Source organism: Macaca fascicularis, chromosome 9, assembly GCF_037993035.2.
Source record: "Macaca fascicularis isolate 582-1 chromosome 9, T2T-MFA8v1.1".
NCBI classification, from domain to species: domain Eukaryota; kingdom Metazoa; phylum Chordata; class Mammalia; order Primates; family Cercopithecidae; genus Macaca; species Macaca fascicularis.
In genome coordinates this window covers 83,342,133-83,359,048 of record NC_088383.1, presented here as the reverse complement: position 1 = coordinate 83,359,048, position 16,916 = coordinate 83,342,133, and the positions used below count along the sequence as shown (strand labels likewise).

General features: G+C 37.3%; 1 protein-coding gene and 1 long non-coding RNA gene across 48 annotated transcripts in view; one reads left to right on the top strand and one right to left on the bottom strand.

The window, feature by feature from the left end:
* The window catches only part of JMJD1C (jumonji domain containing 1C), a 365,022-nt gene that overhangs the window by 84,005 nt on the left and 264,101 nt on the right, over window positions 1-16,916 (bottom strand). For 45 of the 47 annotated variants that reach the window (XM_074002015.1, XM_074002017.1, XM_074002030.1 and 42 more), the window contains one exon: window positions 16,100-16,213. The exons of the other annotated variants lie outside the window; for them this stretch is intronic. The gene's annotated coding sequence lies outside the window, so the exon portion shown is untranslated. The remainder of the gene's footprint in view (window positions 1-16,099; window positions 16,214-16,916) is intronic. 47 annotated transcript variants of the gene reach the window in all.
* On the top strand, window positions 11,036-12,961 carry LOC141407700 (uncharacterized). Its single transcript, XR_012417897.1, has 2 exons — window positions 11,036-11,544; window positions 12,813-12,961. It is a non-coding gene; the product is annotated as an uncharacterized lncRNA (long non-coding RNA).

The window sequence follows — 16,916 nt, the reverse complement described above, 5'->3', positions numbered from 1 at the left end:
AACACTGGAAGGAACTGTTAATATGTGATGGAACTTAATGATCTTGAAAAATGATGGATGTGAGATGAGAGAAACAGGTTAAAAACTCATCCTTTGAAGGTGGGTTAAGTATGATGTTTTTGCTTTTATTTTTGTTTTTAAGGGAGAGGATCTCACTCCGTTACCCTGGCTTGAGTGCAGTGGCATAATCATAGCTCACTGCAGCCTCCATCTCCTGGGCTCAAGCAATCCTCCCACCTCAGCCTCCCGAGTATCTGGGACTACAGGTGCATGCCACCACGTGTGGCTAGATTTTCATTTTTATTTGTAGAGACAGGGATGTCGCTATGTTGCCCAGGCTAGTATCGAACTCATAGCCTCAAGTGATCCTCCTGTCTCAGCCTCCCAAAGCACTGGGATTACAAGCATAAGGTATCATAACCAGCCTAGGCATGAGCCACCACAACTAGCCTAGGTATTGCATTTTTGAAGTTCACATACTGGATGTTCTGGGCCTTTTAGCTCGAAGACTTTACAGATACAAAGAGATCTCATATATCTAGTTGTTGATTCATCCTTGTTATACAGAATTCAACATTTACAAAAATGGCTAGTCCATAAATGGCAAATGGGAAAAGGGCTGCCAACTGGGAATTAGTTCCATATATCGTACTGGACTCTCAGGCAAAGAGTATCTGAAAAAGCATTGGGTATTTTTGTTGTTATTGTGAATTTTTACTGTGCCTTGCATTTATTTTAAAAAATCCCTTATTACTTTACATAACTGACAGATACATTGGAATATATCACTATTCCTATTTAAGTGCAAATGTGACAGAAAGATTCCTCATTTATAATTAACAATTTTTATTAAATAACTAGGTCTAGACAGCTAAGAATACTTTAGTGAAGCAATCTGAAGAAGCAATGAGAATAATTTGATCTGGAATTAGACTGGATTGAAAGGCGATTGTGGACAGCCAGGAGAAAACACCATAGTATCTCAAGACTCAGGAGGAAGCAGAACTATTATTATAACCATTCAGAAAGGAAAGACAGATACTATACTTTCTCATATTTAGGATGCTGAAAGCACCTGGTATGCCACATAAATACTTTGTTGTCTGTTGCCCACTTCTCCGTCAACTTGGCAAGACTGTTTTAAAGACTTCCACTTGGGTGGCTGAGGTGGGTGGACTGCAAAGTCAGGAGTTCAAGACCAGCCAGACCAGCCTGGCCAAACATGGTAAAACCCCACCTCTACTAAAAATACAAAAATTAGCCGGGCGTGGTGGTGTGCACCTGTAATCCCAACTACACAGGAGGCTGAAGCAGAAGAACTGTTTGAACCCAGGAGGTGGAGGTTGCAGTGAGCCAAGATCGTGCCGCTGCACTCCAGCCTGGGTAACAGAGCAAGACTTCATCTCGAAGAAAATAAATAAAGGTTCCCACTTTCCCTGTTGTCTTAATCTATATCTATCCCAATGGCTCTAAATAAAGGCTGAAAGGGGATGGGAAATGGTTCAGGGATATCCATTAATGACTGGAAGAACATGCCAAAGGCATTTTATTTGCTAAGTCAGAGGTACAAATTCCCACCATGCTACAATGCATGACAAAACTAAGAATCAAATATGAATAGCAGCCATGATTTAATTTTAAGTGTCAACTTGACTAGGATATGTTGCCCAGTGTTCTGGTCAAACATCATTCTAGATGTGGCTCTGGAAGTATTTTTAGATGTCATTACCATTGAAACCAGCAGACTCTGAGTAAAGTAGATTACCCCTAACACATGGATAGGTTTAATCCAATCAGTTGAAGGCCTTAAGAAAAAAGACTGAGGTCTCTCAAGGAAAAATGGATTCTGCCTTCCTACTGCCTTTCAGACTCAAGACTGCAGCATCAAGTCTTGCCTGAACTACTGGCCTGCTGGTCTACCATGTGGAATTTGGACTTGTTAGCCCCCACAATTCCAAGAGCCAATCAATAAAAATCTCCTCTTTCTCAATTTCTATACACAAACATATATACAAGCCCACTTGCCACATCCCATACTGGTTCTGTATGAGGAGAACCCTAACACAGCACTCTACTGAGAAACACTACTATAGAACCATAGTCTTCTGAGAAATAAAAACAGGCAACCATAAGATATTCCCCCATCAGCTGATTCTATACTGCAAAATACTATGCATACAGCTCGATTTCAGAACTTCTGGCATGTTGCTGTAATTAAATTTATGATCTGAAAGAGAATTAAGTATTTTATCTGTCTTTGAGTTCACATTTAGAGCAAAGTGACTGGCACATAGCAATAAATGAATGACGATGTTATAGTTCAGCAATCACAGGATCTTCTTTTTCCTCGAATCTTAAAAACATACTTTCCCTACAAGGGAGATCTTATGCCTAATAATTTACAAGGCAGGAGTTATACTCAAGACATTGATCTTGTATTTCAGTAAATTTCACCAAAACAGAATAGTACACTTTAATGATTTATCTTAGGGTGAGCAATCATTTGAACAAATTATTCAGCTGTAGAAAAGTGGGGAAAAGAGAAAAAGGGACCAGAAGTAATCAAAACAGTGTGATATCTGCATGAGGACAGATATATAGACCAAGGGAACAGAATAGAGAGCACAGAAACAAACTGTTACACAAATGGTCAACTGATTTCAAGGGTGGGAAGAGCACGCTATGTGGAAAGGACAACTTTTCAAAAAGTGGTGCTGGGGAAACTGGACTCTTATATTATACTTTTTTTTTTTTTTTTTTTTTTTTTTTTTTTTTTTTAAAGACGAAGTCTTGCTCTGTCGCCCAGGCTGCAGTGCAGTGGCACGATCTCAGCTCACTGCAACCTCTGCCTCCCAGGTTCAAGCGATTCTCCTGCCTCAGACTCTCGAGTAGCTGGGATTACAGGTGCCCGCCACCACGCCCAGCTAACTTTTTTGTATTTTTAGTAGAGACGGGGTTTCACCGTGTTGGCTAGGCTGGTTTCGAACTCCTGAACTCAGATGATCCGCCCACCTCGGCCTCCCCAAGTGCTGGGATTATAGGCGTGAGCCACCGCGCCCAACCTCATTTTTTAAAAATACAGTGTAATACTGTGCCAGGCACGGTGGCTCATGCCTGTAATCTCAGCACTTTGAGAGGCTGAGGTGGGCGGATCACCTGAGGTCAGGAGTTCGAGACCAGCCTGGCCAACACAGTGAAACCTGGTCTCTACTAAAATTAGCTGGGCATGGTGGCGGGCGCCTGTAATTCCAGCTACTCAGGAGTCTGAGGCAGGAGAATCATTTGAATCCGGGAGGTGGAGGTTGCAGTGAGCTGAGACTGCGCCACTGCACTGCAGCCTGGGTGACAGAGCAAGATTTCATCTCAAAAAGCAAAACAAAATAAAACGCCAAAATGGATCAAAGGTCTAAAACAAAATGCAAAAACTATAAAACTGAGAAAACACACACACACACACACACACACACACACACACACACACACACGGGAAAATCTTCATGACACTGGATTTGGCTGTAAATTCTTGGATATAATACCAAAATCACAGACAACCAAGGCAGATAAATTAGACTTGATATAAAAAACAATTGTATGTTAAAGAACACTATGAAAAGAGAGACAAGGACCACCCACAGAATGGGAGAAAATACTTCCAAAGCATATTCCTGGTAAAGGACTGAAATCCAGAATATATAAAGAACTCCAACTCACCAACAAAAAATCCCCAACCAAATGATAAAATGGGAAAAGGACTTGAATGGACATTTCTCCAAAGATATATTTATAACCAAAAAGCACATAAAAAGATGCTCAACATTACTAACCATTAGGGAAATGCAAATCAAAACCACAAAGAGATACCACTTTACGCCCATTAGCATGGCTATTATCAAGAAAATAAGAAATAACAAGTATTGGTGCAGCCGTGGAAGACACTGGAACCCCTGTGTGGTGTTGGTGGGAACAAAAGATGGTTTTCCACTGTGGAAAAGTTTGGCTGTTCCTCAAAAAACTAAATATGGAATTACTGTATGACCCAGCAATCTACTCCTAGGTATGTAACCAAAACAACGGAAAGGAAGAACTCAGATAATTGTACACCACTGTTTATAGCAGCATTATTCACACAATAGCCAAAGGTTGGAAAGAACCCAAATATTCATCTACAGAGGAATGGATTAAAACATGTGGTTTATACATACAATGGAATATTATTCTGCCATAAAAAATTCTAACACATGCTACAACACGGATAAAACCTCAAGACATTATGGTGAGACAAGCCAGTTACAAAAGGATGAACATTACATGATTCCACTTCTGTGTGGTGCCTAAAATAGGCAAATTCACAGACAAAGTAAAACAGAAGGTTTACCAGGGATTAAGGGAAGGCACAATTGGGAAGTGAGAAGTTTACTGTTTAATGAATACAGAGTTTCTGTTTAGGATGATGAAAAAGTTCTGGAAATGGATAGTGGTAATCATTGCACAAAATTGTGAATGCACTTAATGCCACTGAATTGTAAACTTATATGGTTAAAATTTTAATTTTCACTGTTGATTTCTTTTTAACAAATGCTCATTATTCCTCTACTCAATGAGGGTGAGACCAGTCAATGGCTGACCTAATTAAATATGGTTAAAAAGGTTCCCTATCTAGTCACCACTCTGACATTCCAGGAAGATGGTATGGTTAGGGTTTATGTAAATAACCCATTCAACAGGCATTCTGCTTATTCCTTTGACTTCATGTATTTAACCAACCTTGCTGTCCTAGTGGCTTAGCTAATTTATATTCATCCTCATGTAACTCATGGGTCACCTACTCTAATTCTAACAATACCTCCACATCTCTCCTACAACCAGAATGAATTCCTTATTCCTCCCTGGTCTCTTCTACTTACTACATTTTGCTTATATTTATGTTTCTTCTTCCATGTGTGTTTCCCCCATTAGATTCTAGGTTCTTTGAAGGTATTTGTAGTTCTGAATATAACACAGCTGTCCCTTAAATATATGAATTAATGACCCTCAATCCAGATTATTTACTAAGGACCAGTACTGTTTTGTTTTTAGTCTGAAACCCAGAAAGACTTGAATTTTAGAGACAACTATTTTGGCAAGAGACTAAGGGCTTCATTTTGAAGTATTTTATTTTTGAATTTTAGCTTTGAGCAAATCCAGGTATTCAGAATACCCATATGCACAACCAAAAAACAAAACAAAACAAAACAAAGCAAAAAACAACAACAACAAAAAAAACCAAAAAACAAAAACTAGACAGCTGAAAAAAAACCACAGACTAGAAAACATTTTAATATGGATTGTCTGCCGAAGGAACAAATGAATCTGAAAATAATGCACAGATTCGTAGTGTAGTGTGATGCCACTGTATGCAAAATCTAGGGGAAGTTGTACAGGCAATAAAATTCAGGAAAAACTTAGTCTTTTATTTAGGAAAGATACTAACTATAAGAATAATAAAGTGCCACACGAAAGAGAATGATATGTAAATAGGAGACACTTCCCACTGGATGGCTCACAAAGGCAGGCAGTGTAACAGAAATAATATCTTATAATCTAAAACTTTGAGTTCAAGTTTTTTTTCTTTCTTCTTTTTCTTTTTCTTTCTTTTTTTTTTTTTTTAAAAAACAAGAGTCTTAACTTTGTCACCCAGGCTAGACTGCAATGGCAGGATCTCAGCTCATTGCAGCCTTGACCTCCTGGGCTCAAGCAATCCTCTCATCCCTGCCTCCTAAGTAGTTGGGACTACAGGTGCCCAGCAAAAGTTTTCTCTGTTTGTTTTTTGTTTTGTTTTGTTTTTGGTACTGGTAGAGACGGAGTTTTGCCACGCTGCTCAGGTTGGTCTCAAGCTCCTGAGCTCAAGTGATCCACCTGCCTGAGCCTCCCAAAGTGCTGAGATTACAGGTGTGTACCACTATGCTGCACAGCTCCCCTCTTTTTTCATGAGATAGGGTCTCCCTCTGTCACCGAGGCTCAAGTGCAGTGGTGAGATCATGGCTCACTGCAGCCTAAACCTCCTGGGCTCAGGCGATCCTCCTGCCTTAGCCTCCCCAGTAGCTGGGACTACACAGGTGCACTACCATGCCCAGCTAATTTTATTTTGTTGTAGACAGGGGTTCTCCCATGTTACCCAGTCTCAAATTCCTGGGCTCAAGCAATCCTCCCACCCCGACCTCCCAAAGTGCTAGGATTACAGGTGTGAGCCACCACACCCAACCCAGGTTCTTTTCTGACTATCACAAGCTGTGTGAACCTAGATGCCAAGTCACAGCTGAGCTAAACATCACTTTCTCCGCCTACCATAGAAAATTACTACCACATATTCTCTTCCTTATATTTATTTCTTCTTTTCAACGTTTCATTCCCCTATGCCATCTGTAATTTTAGTAGAAAACATAAATATTAGATCTAAAAGGTCTTGTAAAGGAGCGAGGACAGGTAGGTGAATTGATACTGACACACATAAGTCAAATGAAAACTAGTGTTATGAGAAGCAATACCTATGAGTTAGGAGAATAAACCCGTCAAAAAAAGGAGATTCTGGGGCGGGGAGAAAAGGGAATATGTGACTTGAGTTCCCGACTTTCTAGTTCCCATTTCCAGTCTGAGTAAAGTTCAGCTGTAGTTTCTTGCTGTGGATGTACCATGACAGTGCCTGCTTTATCATCACAATAATCACACCCTTTTAAAATTTAGTCTACTTTACATAGTTTCTATTTTGCTTCCTTCTCATTTGTAAGTTAGACTTCTCAAAGAGTTGAGTGGATTAATAAATTAATATGTATCCTGAAAGCATTACACAAAATAATACAATCATTTTCTTCATAAAGCTAACATCAGAAATAAAATAATGCACATGAAAATATTTTGGGAATTATCAAATTCCCAAAATTAAATTCTAATCCTAATAAAATATTACTATTATACTGAGGAACAAAACTGAGATTTTAAATATGACCATGTTTCAGTAAGATTATGCAATTAAGAAAAAGAATAAATCAATCCTATGATCTTATTTTGATTGGAAAAAAGAAACCAGAAAATCTTTCTCAATGGCAACTAGTGATGGCTTAGAGTCTACAAGCATAATTTCACATACTTTAAATTCATAGCAGCAGCTATGAAAATTTAAAAGGAGACTGGCAGATTTTTCAGCATATGATCACAGCAGATTTCGGACCGGGAAAGAACTACTGCCGTGACTTATAAATGTTTTTAATCTGAATATTGCAGAATAGCTCATGCTTGGGCCAAATTTCAGTCAAAATAACATGTTCCCGAACTCTGAGGATACATTTTCAACACATCAAGTTTTGCAACCAATTTTTACAAATGAAGAGCTCCTTTTTAAAATAGCAACAGATATGTACTGGGGTAATTTATGGGACCTTAATAAGCATGTTTCATTACTATTTTTGAAATCACAGCTATATAAAATAATATAGGTAGGTAATGGAATATTTAAATAGAATACAGAGCAAAATTACTGAATATTAAAACATGATAAAGCAACTTTATATTAAAAATAATTTTTTAAAAACAAGGAAGTATATTCACACTCTGCTTTAGCTGCTGGTTCCTCTTTTCTTGTCCATCCTACTATCGAGGCTTCAGCTTAGTTCTACTACTGCAAGCTGTCACTTTTGACTTGAAATGGAATAAAGCCAAATATTACAAAATAGCTGTTTCCTGTTCTGGCCTCATCTCCTAGACCACCCCCAGGCTATGCCTGCCCATGGATGCTCATCCTACCAAGTCAATGATCTACCAGTAGTCAGTTAACAGTTATGTATTTTTAATACTTTCAGCACAGTATATATGCTACAATTGTTCTCATTTTACGTCAACAAGGCACCTCTAAATTTTAATCAAATGTTAAAATGAAGGCAAAGTACAACGGAAAAGGGAGATGCATATGAAAACTCATGGAGTAACTAGGAACGTGTTCGACGCCTGTCAAAATATAATCCAGAAACAGATATAGAAAAAGAGTAGCCAGGCGCAGTGGCTCACACCTATAATCCCAACACGTTGGGAGGCCGAGGTGGGAGGATTACTTGAGTTAGGAGTTTGAGACCATCCTGGCCAACATTGGTGAAACCCTGTCTCTACTAAAAATACAAAAAATTAGCCGGGCGTGGTGGCTCGCACCTGTAGTTCCAGCTACTGAGGAGGCTGATGTGGGAGAATCACTTGAACCAAGGAGATGGAGGTTGCAGTGAGCCGAGATCACTCCAGCCTGGGTGACAGAGTGAGACTTCATCTCAAAAAAAAAAAAAAAAAGAAGAGAGTAGCAAGTGCTGAGTAAGTACTATTAATCCAAATGATCCTGGTTTTCCAGTTCTGCAGAACATTTGATTTGCATCTGGCACCCTAACTGAAAAGTTCTTTTAAGATAAACATAGCTTTAGTTGAATGACTCTTATCCTAAAGACTAAAATAATTAGGGCTTGATTCGTTTAATGTTGACCAGTTGACCAGAAAAGGCTGGTTTTTCACCTTCAACAAGTTCACAGACGTAGTGTACTCACTGCTATAAAGGTCATTTAGTCTAACTCTTTTATCTAATGCTTAGAGGACTTCCAGACCTTAGTATTATAGCTACAAAGTGTCTTCCCAGAGCCAAACAAAAAAAAAAAAAGAATTTTGTACCTTATTGAATATCACTTCTACTTTCTGAGACAAAAATAACTATCAGCCACAAGTAGAGTACATGACTTTCCCTTTGGAAAAAAGGTAAGGGTGTGCTGTAAAGGATAACACCACAATATAGTTTTGCACTCATCTTTTCTAATGTCATTTTCTTAAAATAATAGTTTAAGAAGTCACAATGAAATCTTACCTACTTATTCTTCATAAAAAGGGGGAGAAGAAAAAAACACTACTACAAAAACATGTTCTATTATACACTGTCTATGGGTTATATTGAGAGTTGAAAAAGTTTGTTTAGCACCAGCTGGAGAAAAAAATGCTAAGAGTTCCAGGGAAGACTACTAAGAAAGATTGTTAAAAGTAAGCAGCAGATGGTGGCAAAGAAATAGTCAATGAGCGTGTGAATGGTAGGAAGAAAAAGGAGTTTCAAATATCCACCAAAAGGGTTTAAGATACCATTTATGAAAAGGGAATTTACAATATGTCTCTTATTGAGCAGTTTCTGTATTATAAACTCCTTAATGTATCATTTCATTTAATCTTCCTAACAACCCTGAGGTAGACAGTATTTATAGTTGAGAAAACCATTTATTCACAGCATTGAGACTTTCCCAATGTCAAATAGCTAGCAAATGGTAAAGCTAAGATTTGAAACTAAGTTTGCTTAAACTGATGTCAAAATTCATGCTCTTAACCATTATGCTATAATGAATCTCTAAAACGAAAGGCTCTAGTAAAGACCCAATCAGTTAGCTGCTTCTGATATTTACAATAACCAACATGCCATTGTTACACAGATAATTTTGTTACTCTCCTGAGAACTATGCTTAGTGATCTTTTTCCTCTTTTATCTGACCCCACACCATGTGTATCCAGCATTAATTCTATTCATAAACTCTCTTCTTTAGCTAGGCTGACATTCTCCTGTCCCCTAAAATGCCTCCTCATCATTCATTATGCTGTTCCTCCTGGCAAATGTCTGGATTACCATTACCACTGCCACCACCAACCACCCCACCACCTCATCCTTTCACTTCCATCTCCATTCAGTCCTCATCCTTTCACTTCCATCTCCATTCAAGTGAAGCCCATTAAGTTTCATCTCTTTCATGAGACTTCTTTAACCACTTCAGTCTATTGACTTCTCCTATCTTTGTATTTCTGAAGTTTTTACTTCAGGCTCCTTAAATTCAGTCTACTTCAAGGAAATCATTTTTTATGTCATTTCTTATCATAGATGAAAAACTCCTTGAAAATAAAATAAAGATCATTACTCACAATACTTTTATCAACTTTTAAAAAGCATTAAGCAACTAGCAGGGAGCCATGAAACTGGTAAAAAGTAATGCTAGAGCAGTGACATGATACCAGGAAAATAACAAATCTGAAAGGAACTGTAGGACAAAAATAATTACGTAAGTATACTAATAAATGCTGTACCAGGTCAAATTTCCATTCACACTATAGAAATGTTACAGTTTTAAAACAATCTAAAGTGATGTGTCTGTACTATAAGCTGAAGTGAAGGTAAAGTTTGAAAAAGCAAGTCCCTTCTCCACCATACAAAGCAACTGTAACAGGAAGTTCTGTTTACTTTTTTCTGTAAACTATTAGCAATATCATATTACCCTGAGAAATAAATCTGCTTATAAACAAATCTCTATCAACAAGATTTCAAACTTTGTCAGTGGACCACTTATGTCAAATATTTAATTCAAAGAAGTATAACATTTGCCTAGTAATAACCAAACAACGGATTAAACTGTTCACCTTGGCTGACTAATGGCTAAAATTTCACCTTGCTTGCATTATTTCACCCTGGTTGTGAAGCAATTCCAAATGCCATAGGACAATAACACAAATTTAGGAGAAAAAAAAATACATGTCTCTGGTACACTCTACTTCCTAAACTACTGCTAACTTATCCTAGGCAACTGTTCGAGCTATTTTTAGTAAAACAGATGTGCTGAGCAACAATTACCTTAAAACCACAGCCAAATAAATTTATATGATCAATGATGAAAGAATTATCGGTTAAAATGGACTCAAACTGGAAAAACTACTTTATCATTGAAAGACTACAGAAATAGATAAACAATCTGGCACGGTCCAGACACATTCACTAGACAATGTATGACTCTTCTCTCGTTAAGTCTTTAAGCAATCTTTAGTCTAGGTACTAAGAAAATACTCAGGTTTGTTTTACCCATTCCCTTCAACCAGCACTTCACAGCACAACAGTACTGTATCTAGTATTTAGTAAAGTACTGTAGTTCAATGTCTACACTCTACAATGAGAGAACAGTAGTATTAATAGTCTTATCTCTAAACTTTATCAGCTCATTATGATATAGAACTCTTTTTTTTTTTTTTGAGACAGAGTTTTGCTCTTACTGCCCAGGCTGTAGCGCAATGGTGTGATCTCAGCTCACTGCAACCTCCGCCTCCTGGGTTCAAGTGATTCTCTTGCCTTAGCCTCCCGAGTAGATGGGATACAGAGCTTCTAATGGAATCATTCCTTCAGGTCTAGGATTTAGGATTCTACCTTATTTTAGGGAAAACATCTCATTACTACAATGAATTTTAATATACTGTAAGATAAACATGGGGTGTAATTTTGAACAAGCACATTCTGCATCAAATCTCTAATGGTTTTAACTAGTGACCTTTGTTTTATTTCTTTATTACATTTAAAAGCAAAGAGGATTGTGATGCCTAAAAATACTGGACTAACAAGCTAGACCAAGCCAGGTTAGCTGGAATGAATATGTACAAATTTCAGGTAAGAAATAGTCTCTTCCGGCCAGGCGCGGTGGCTGAAGCCTGTAATCCCAGCACTTTGGGAGGCCGAGATGGGCGGATGACGAGGTCAGGAGATCGAGACCATCCTGGCTAACACGGTGAAACCCCGTCTCTACTAAAATACAAAAAAAATTAGCCGGGCGAGGTGGCGGGCGCCTGTACTCCCAGCTACTCGGGAGGCTGAGGCAGGAGAATGGCGTGAACCCGGGAGGTGGGGCTTGCAGTCAGCTGAGATCCGGCCACTGTACTCCAGCCTGGGCAACAGAGCGAGACTCCGTCTCAAAAAAAAAAAAAAAAAGAAAAGAAATAGTCTCTTCCACATCCTCTATGAAGCAACCCCAACCTGAAAACTGTAGGTGTGTGCATGGCCAGTAGCCAAAATCCATGATAAAATGATTTCAAAATCATGCTAAAAGTTAAATATTCCATTTCATTATCATAATTTTTATGTGAATGTGACCAAAACTGTTACGGAAATTTAATGGAAAGTTTTTTTGAACTTCTATAATCATGCTCCAAAGTAAAGGAAAAATACCACAGCAATTATAGTAACAACAACAAAAACTTTTTTTTTTTTTGAGATGGAGTCTCGCTGTTGCCCAGGCTAGAGTGCCGTGGTGCAATATCAGCTCACTGCAACCTCTGCCTCCCAGGTTCAAGTGATTCTCCTGCCTCAGCCTTTCAAGTAGCTGGGATTACAGGCACCTGCCACCACGCCCGGTTAATCTTTTTTTTTTGTATTTTTAGTAGAGACGGGATTTCACCATGTTGGCCAGGGTGGTCTTGAACTCCCAACCTCGTGATCCACCCGCCTCGGCTTCTCAAAGTGCTGGGATTATAGGCGTGAGCCACCATGTCCGGACTCACAAAAAACTATTAAAAGTATCTTTAAGAAGCAATAATTTATTTTCTGTTCCTTCTCCCCAGCCAGCTAAAAGACACAGTAGAATCTGCAGATTTCCCCACTACTTCCTCTCCCTTTTCCCTTCCCCCTCTACTTCAAAGAAAGTTAAGTGTAGCCAGGCATGATCAGGAAACCTAAAAGGAGGAAGTAGAATCTTATCTGTGTGCACAGGGAAGGAGAAAGACACTTAACAATATCAGGGTATGTTGCTTCAGTGGCCTAATTAATATATATCCATTACACTGTCTGAAAATGTTGGTTCAATTTCTCCTTTTAGTCATGTTTCTTTCCAAAATACTAAAAACTGTAATGATTGCATCCTGAAATAGCCAACTAAATGTCACCTAAAAAGCTGACCAGTGCCGGGCGCAGTGGCTCACAACCATATTCCCAGTATTTTTGGAGGCCGAGGTGGGGTGGATCACCTGAGGTCAGGAGTTCAAGACCAGCCTGGTCAACATGGCAAAACCCCGTCTCTACTGAAAATACAAAAATTAGCCGGGGGTGGTGGTGCACACCTGTAATCCCAGTTATTCAGGAGGTTGAGGCAGGAAGAATCTCTTGAAACCAGGAGGCGGATGTTGTGGTGAGCTGAGATTGCACCACAACACTCCAGCCTGAGTGACAGAGTGAAACCCTGTCTCCAAAAAAAAAAAAAAAAAAAAAAAAGGCTGACCAGGTTAACTAACTTAATACTTGCTATCTGATATTCAAATCATTCAGAGAAAAGAGTAGGATTCAAACCAATGACTTAAAAGTGAAAGGACTTGTATTAATCCTGACTCATCTGTTTCCTAACCACTACCTCAGTTTATCATTTTGATTTAACGAAGAATAAGGCTGTGCAACTTGTAAAGGAAACTAAAGAAAAACATACTACTACAGAATAAAATGCTGAGAAATCAAGGAGAAAGGTGGTAGATTGGGAATTCCCACTGAAAACATTTAATTAGATTCACAACAAAGCATCATTTGTGGAAAGTTTAAAAGCTTACATGTACCTACTACTCTAGACTAAAAAACAATATACACAAAGGCCATTTCCAAAGAGAATTTTCCCCCACCTACTTAAAAAGTTTATAAAGGATAATTAGCATCCATATTCAAAAGAAATTGCCTCATGAAATTTTAAAAAGTGAGAAAGAAATAAGCTCAATTAAAAAACTTATTCAAGTGTACCCAAACTCCCTTTGACTAACAGAGGGTTACCCTAAGGTTGAGATAGGTCAAGGCACTATTTACAAAATTTATGCCAGTAACAGCTGCCATTTTAAGAAGCTAAGGAATTTAATGTACTGCTTGGACAACTGGTTATAAAATAATCAATCTGGTAATACCGCCACTCTAATTACACAAACTCTAATTTTTTTCTTCTTTCTAGAACATTTCTGTATTTCACAAGATTTATTTAAATAAATAAATTTAACTATCTTAGGTATCTGTAGTAAATTTTCATTCAAAATAAGAGAAATGTCTATCATTTACACATGGGAGAAAATATTTTTATATTTATAACCTGATCTTATTAAAAAACCCTAACTATAAAAAATATGCATAGAAAAGCTCTGCTATAAACCAACATTTAGTCTAAAATTCGTAAGAAATTCTAAAACTAAGGTATGCTAGATCTTAAATCAAATGCTCTCATGGTAATTCCTTCCGATTTCTTCGAACTCAGAATTCACGTTTTTCAGAAACACAATGGTTAAAATGTCAAGTCAATCACTTCACTTCTGGAAGATACGGCATCCTTCTAGGCCAGAGGGTGACTTAGTATATATACAAGCAGAGCAGATTAAATAGCTTACTAACAGAGACAATCATACAATTCACCAAACCACGTAAGACTTTAGCTCTTATGCCTCTGAAACTGTTTTTAAAAAAGTTAGGGTACCCCCCCACCCTCCCCCTAGCATATTCTTTCAATCATTATAATTTTCAAAAACATGTCGAGTTTTAGGCCACCTGGCAAGAGTTTATTTTTAAAAGTAATTTCTACATAACAATTTCACTTCTCTAAACCAAATCCAAGCTGAGACTTGGTTCCAAAAGTGCTAATAATACAACCACAGAATTAAAACATTAAGACTTGGAAGGTTCCTTTGATTTCACCTAGATTCACCTACTCTAACTCCCTCTAACTGACTGGGGGAAATGAAATGATAAGGTCTGTAGTAAACTAAATGGTATTCACAATTAACAAAATAAAACCCCAGGGAAAAGCTCCAACACCTCCACTATTAAACTGTGATTTGCTATGAAGCAAATATTATAAACAAAGAACAAAAGCTAACAATACAAAAAAAACTAGGTCCTTTAAAGAAATAAGAAAAATCAAATGGAAAGACAAGAGCATATCTATATAGACTTCAAGACATGAAATAATGTTTACACTAAATGAACTATCATCTCATTTTGGTAGACCTAATAGAACTATTCTAATTCCCTAAGTATTAAAACTCCATGCACAACAAATCACCCCTCATTAACACAAGCTCTTGTTCGCTCCATGGAAATAATAGCTCTACATTTTATTTTTGAAAAACAGTAACAAGTCTGAAATAAAATAGTATTAACTTTTTACTTCATTAGAAAAAATTTAAACCGGTTCACTCATCCTTTCTATGCAATTACTGTAGTATTTTAAAACATCTGAGTAAAAAGAAACTTATAATATATACATTTAATTCAACCTAAAATCTAAATAAACAAATGAAGGCCAGGTGTGGTGGCTCACGCCTGTAATCTCAGTACTTTGGGAGGCCGAGGCAGGCAGATCACTTGAGGTCAGGAGTTCGAGACCAGTCTGGCCAACATTGTGAAACCTCGTCTCTATTAAAAATACAAAAATTATCTGGGCGTGGTGGTGTGCGCCTGTCATCTCAGCTGCTCTGGAGGCTGAGGCAGGAGAATTGCTTGAACCCAGGAGGTAGAGGTTGCAGTGAACTAAGAATGTGCCACTGCACTCCAGCCTGGGTTGTGAGACTCCATCTCGAAAAAAAAAATATATATATATATATACACACACACACACACACAGACACACACACACACAGACACACACACACACACAAACCCTTCTGTTTTACTTATACCTGAAAAAATTAACTGACAATTTCAACAATCTTAAAAAATATTTAGCTTAATACTTTTGATGAGTTTCTTCACATAATTAAAATCTAATAGTCAACTGGAAAATGTTTCCCTAATTAAATGTATTTGTATTTAAATTGCAGTAATGAACTAAAATTTATAAAGAAAATCATTCAATTACTGACAATCTAAAAAAATTTCCCCTTTAAAAAAAAATGAACTATTATGCTAAACTGATAGGTATACACAAACACTAATCTCATTTAATTACATTAATTTACCCAATTCTTAACCTTTAGAGTTGAAGACAATTTATACTAATATTTAACCAATTACTTTCTAATAATGACTATTATTTAGAATGTCACATACTTTTATTTTGCTTACTTCTGTATTCCTTGCAACAGAACACTGCCTGGCTCATATCAGATGCTCAGTATATATTGTTAATTGAATAAATAAATCATTTATCCTATAAGCAAAATCGACTGACTGCATTCACTGGGTTTTTCCGCACAACTAGAAGTTAGATGAAATGATATTTAAATAATATTGTTTAAAGAATATCTGCATATCAATAAAGTTTAACCGTTAAATTTTAAAAAGTAATCTAAAATTTCTTACCTGGTACGGCTGAAAGGCACTATCTTCAGTTAAAAAATCCAGTTGCTTATCTACAAGGAATTCTACTGCAGTGACTGAACTGGGTATACTTCTTTCAACCAGAGGTTTGAAAGTCTGCCAAGAAAAAAGAATTTCTAATGATAATTTTCTGGGTAGTATCCTGAAAATATGAAGGAACATACATCAATACAATGTATCAATGTCATCACTACAGAGTCTTAGGATGACAATTAATATTAATTTTCATATTATAAACTAATGCTTTTATCTACACCATAAGGTATTTGTGTTTATTTAAAAGGAACAAACTAGATCTACATGTGATATGGACATATTTGAGTATACTAAGTCCCAACTGTTCACCTTTTAAAAAGGGATGTAATAAAATACGCATGTGTGTAAAAATGTCTGCTTAAAAAGAGAAATTGCTTTTGAAACAGTAAACTAGGTTGGAGAACATATTTACCCCTGCCTTTTTTTGTTGTTTAACTGTATTGTTTCTTATTAAAGAGAGTAGTTATTATTTCAATGTACACTTTTTGTCTAGCTCATTTACATTAAGCAGGATTTTAAATGATCAGGAAGTATCTGGTCTTTTAACTCCACCCCTTGCACTCCCACCCCCGCCCCTGCACCAAGCACAAATAAAAGTCCCACAGCTTTGGTGAGAGCAGCATGGAGGAAGGGAGTAGAGAAAGAGTTGGTAAGAAGTGCTACACAAAACCCTACTTTGCAGTCAAGTCCAAATCTCCACTACTTATTTTTTAAAAAAGTCAATCCAAGGTCATTTGATTCCTTTAAGAAGATACCTTTAATA